At 38.3% G+C, this 4909-nt stretch overlaps 1 non-coding gene across 1 annotated transcript; it reads left to right on the top strand.

Annotated features, from left to right (window-relative positions):
• The first annotated feature begins 3829 nt into the window (after positions 1–3829).
• LOC150064901 (U6 spliceosomal RNA) lies at positions 3830–3931 on the top strand. The gene has a single exon (XR_016535101.1). It is a non-coding gene; the product is annotated as a U6 spliceosomal RNA (small nuclear RNA).
• The last annotated feature ends 978 nt before the right edge of the window (positions 3932–4909 follow it).

The following is a 4909-nucleotide window of genomic DNA, read 5'->3' as shown; positions in this document are numbered from 1 at the left end:
TCCAGAGTGACTGAATAAGTTTACGCTCCCACCAACAATGTAGTAGTGGTTCCTCCTGGCCACAATCTTACCAGAATATGTAACTGGCCATTCTAACTGGGGTTAGGTGAAATTTCAAAGTTGCTTTGATTTGCATTTCTTTTGTGGCCAGAGATTTTGAGCATTTATTCATGTGTCTATTGGCTGGCTATTCTTATTTCCTCTTTAGAGAGGTATTCCTTTCAGTCTTTAGCCTACCTTTTAATGGGATGGTTCTTTCAGGATTTGTTTTAGAGGGATTTAAGTTCTTGAACTGTAGGTGTATTTTAGAAATAAGATTCTTGCCTTCTGTATCGAAAGGGAAGATCTTTTCCCATTCTGTGGGCTTTCTATTTAATTTGCTAGTATGTCCTTTGCAATATAGAATCTATGCAGTTTAATACAGTCCCATTTTTCCAATCTTTCTTTGATTTGTTGTGTTTCTGGGCCTTTATTAAGAAAGTTTCGACATGTAAAATTTCTTCTGTAAAGTTTCTTCCTCTAAAATTTTCATGGTAGCTTCTTTTTACCTCAAGATATTTGATCCATTTGGAGTTGATCCTGGTGCATGGAGACAGATAAGGATCCAAATTTAATTTTCTACATGTGTTTAGCCAGTTCTGTCAGCACCATTTGTTGAAGAGGCTGTCTTTCTTCCAGCCAGTATTTTTAGCTCCCTTATGAAAGATCAATTGGCTGTAGATCTGTGGGTTGATTTCAGGGCCTTCAGTACTATTCCATTGGTCTTGGGACTGTTCTTATACCAGTACCAAGTTGTTTTTATTACCATAGCTTTGTAGTTTGAAGTTTAGTATTGATATTCTTCCTGTTCTGTTCTTTCTACTAAGTATTGATTTTGCTATATGAGGGTCTTTTATTTTTCCATAGCAATTTTTTAATATTTCTTCCTCTGTTCTGCTAAAGAATGATGTTGGGATACTGATGGGTATTACATCAAATTTGTAGATAGCATTGACATTTTCACGATATTAATTTTTCCAATCGAGGTGCATGGGAAGTTATTCCACTTCCTTAGGTCTGAATAAGGTACTTAGGAATTAACTTAACCAAGAAAGTAAATGACCTGTATGATGAAAACTTTAACAGCATTCATCTTATTTAACAGAATGAGATGTTTTATGGTAGCATAAAAATGAGATCTTTAAACTACATTTGTAGTTTATAAGACAATTTTACTTGTTTAAAATTTTTAAGTGATACCAGGGTTTGAACTCAGAAGCTTAAATATATGAGACTGATGCACTTCCCACCACACTAAGAGGACAGATAGAAGCTTAAATTTATTGGACAGGTGCTCTACTATTTGAGTCATGACTCTAGTTCTTTTGTGCTTTAGTTACTTTTTAGGTAAGGTTTCACTTTCTTCTTTAGGAAGGCCTGGATGGTAATGCGTTTATTTATACTTCTCATAGCTAGAAGACAGGCATATACTACCACACAAAGCTTTTTTTTATTGAGCTGTGCCTTGCTATTTTCTTGTCCAGGCTAGCCTCAAACCGAGATCCTCCTGAGTAGCTAGTGATGGGAACCTGCTTTGTTCTCATAATGCAATATTGTTCCCATCACTTGGCCCACTGACTAGCTTTCCCCTAAGGTACCTTCCTAAAATTCTCCAACCCAGTCTTTAGCTCAGAATCTTAATTAAATATGAAAGTCTACTCATCCCACCTTCCAGGTGAGAGGAACCTAAGTGGTGGAGCAGGAGATTTTTTTCAAATAATAAGTTGCTGGAGTCAAACCTGCATCATAAACCTGGGAAACTCCTTGAGCCCTCCACCTACCTGTGACCTTCCCTCCCCCCATTACCTATGTAAGTCCCTTTATCCCTGTCTCCATCAAATATCGTATCTCCTGACTCTCTTCAAGTCAACATGGCATTCCTCTTTAACTTTCTATTAAAGTTGATCTGGTCTCTTGAGTTAATTTTTTACTCAGTCTTTTATTCTAATACCTCCATGACTCCGTCAAACACAAAGCACCTTTTGGTCTATTTATCTATGTATGTATTTCTCTATGTGCCTCTCTATGTATCTCTCTATGAATCTATCTATTTATGTATCTATCTATCTCTATCCATCCATCCACTTTTTTTTGCCAGTCCTGAGGCTTGATCTCAGGGCCTGAGCACTGTACTTGCGCTTTCTCAGAGCTAGAGCTCTACCACTTGAGCCACAGCACCACTTCCAGATTTTTTTCTGTGGATGTGGTACCGAGGAATTGATCCTGGATCTTCATGAATGCTAGGCAAGCACTCTACCACTAGGCCAAACTTCCAGCACCATATTTTTTCTTTTGATGGGGATGTGCATTTGTTCCTGGGCTGGGGCTGGCCACCTACCATGATCCTCTTGTATATGCCTACTATGGAGCTGGATTCATAGGCACATGCTTAATTTTATCTTTTGGTGATATTTATTCTTTAGGCACTTATCACCTAAGAATTATAAAATGGATTCCAATAGTTTAAAGATTGTGTTTCTGAAATTCATGAGAAATCACCAGATAACAAAATTGCAAGTGCTTACTCTCCTGATCATTTGAGGTTGGATCTATTACCTAGACATTTCCCAGGCCCAACACAAGAGAAGTGGGTAGACTAGCTCTCCAGTGCCAGCAGATAGCCTTCTTTATCACCAAGATATCAAAGAAAGGCGCAGTTTCAAATATCAGGAACCCTCAAAACAGGAAGGTCATTTGGTTCAACTCATTTGGGAAACAACAGCCCAAATGAAAGCAGAGATGTGTCAGGTCACACAGACAATCACTGACTGGTGGGGTCAGAGAACACTAGGGAATAACTGAGTATGCTATGCCAGCTCAGGGCTCCATGCAGGGACTAAACATTGTCAAAACACATGTAACTAGTATATGATAAGACTGTTTGACTCTCTCAACTCAGTATAAAAATTTATCTAAAGAAGGTAGTTCAACTGAACATTGAATTTGCATGATATAAAGATGACAGTCATGCAACTGGTGAAGTGAGGAAGCTTAGACCAAATAACTTCTCACAGCCATCTTGATGCCTTGCTGGGTGGAGGGAGATTTCCACCCAGTGCTGAAAAGACAAGAGGTAAGAGAGGCCATTAATTGAATGGCAAATGACCTGCTATTTAGCCTTAGGAGAGAGCTCTTGCTACAGAGAATGGTCATACTTGATTATCTCCCTAAATAACTTGATTCTCTTGCCTCTGTGTAGTCTCTAAGTATATCCTCCTATGAAAAGTTCTGCTGGTACCTGAGCTACTTCCCAAATAAGGTCTATTTTTCTTAAGGCTTGGTTTCCAACAAGAAATGTGATTTTTGTCAAGCTTTTAGCTTGATTCAAGCTCTTTCCTGAGTTGCAGGTCTTCATGACAGGAATCCAATGAAGATGTTTGCTCTTAAATAAATCCTCCCAATTCAACCTCTCAAAAGTGTGGCTTTTCTGTTTCTCATTGACTGGACTACCTTCCAACACTGATACCCATACAGATTAATTTCATGTGACTTCCCCTCTCTTTCTTCAATTTGCTGTGTGTTACACCTCGATTGCAATGATAATGATGTATCTCTTCCATCTATGTTCATGTTTCCAAGTGCTCTCACTAAAGGCTTGACTTCTAGTCTAGGGTGCATTTTAGGAGGTGGTGTAAATTGTAGGAGGTGGGCCTAGTGAAATGAAGTTAGGTCACTCTAGGTGAACCCTTTGACAGATACTGAGACCTCGCCTTTTTTCTCTCTGTTCCCTGGCTGCCATGTGGTAAAAAGACCTCCTTCGCCATGTAATCTCAATAAGGTATTCTGGCTCATGCTTGCTTAGGCAGCACACATGCTAAAATTGGAATAAAACCGATTAGTATTGCCCCTGCATAATAATGGTATGGAAATACATGGAGCATTCCATATTTGGGGGAATGGTTGAGGGTGTTACATTCAGCAAGACACAGTGTATTCATAAACTGACATGTTGAATTGAAGTCCTTGCACAGCTGCTACTATTACTGCTACTACAACTACAACAACAATGACTACTACTGTTATTCTGTTTTACTAAAGGCACAAAGCAAACATTAATTACCATGAGCTTAAACTTACAAAGCTGTGAATGATACAAAACAATAGTTTCTCTCCTCATAAGCTGTTTATCTTTTTTCATATATTTTTATTATAATTAATAGAAGGGTTACATTGTATATACCAGATAGAAGGTGCATTAATTCACAAACATTGACACCCTTTCTCATGGTTTGGTCCCCATTTCATTCCCCCTACCCCCGCCCCTCATCTTGTTTTCCCCCCTTCCCTATCTGATTTCAAATAAACAAATACATACACACACATATATATATAGTATATCAGATAACAAAGTAAAATACTGTAACAAGACGAGATAACCAAGGGACAGCAAAAGAGATGAGAGATAATATAGTACATTAAGGACAACAAACACTCATTATATGGCTTTTGTTTCTATATCCTGGAGGTCCTTTCATTTAGCCTCATCTTATATGGCCTTATGTATCTAGGATTTGCTCTATTATAAATCTGTGCAAGGAGAGCCCAAGGTTTCTACTGATGGTGACAAATGAGGGAAACCATTGAGCCTATGTTCCTTTGAGTGTGGCTTATTCACTAAATATGATTTTTTCTAAGTCTTTTTATTTCCTTACAAATGCTGCCTTTCTGACATCAGCACAGAATTCCATTGTATATACCACATTTTGTTGATCCAATAATCAACTGAGGGCATCTAGGTTGTTTCCATATCTTTGCTATGGTAAATAGTGCTGCAGTGAACATCCTTGTGCTAGTGGATTTAGTATGTCCTTATTTCTGGACAAGTGGGTAAATGCCAAGTAGTAGAATTCCTGGGTCACAGGGAGGTGTA

Source organism: Megascapheus bottae, chromosome 3 (assembly GCF_031878675.1).
Source record: "Megascapheus bottae isolate mThoBot1 chromosome 3, mThoBot2.hap1, whole genome shotgun sequence".
Taxonomy (NCBI): Eukaryota; Metazoa; Chordata; class Mammalia; order Rodentia; family Geomyidae; genus Megascapheus; species Megascapheus bottae.
This window is presented reverse-complemented; position numbering and strand designations above follow the sequence as displayed.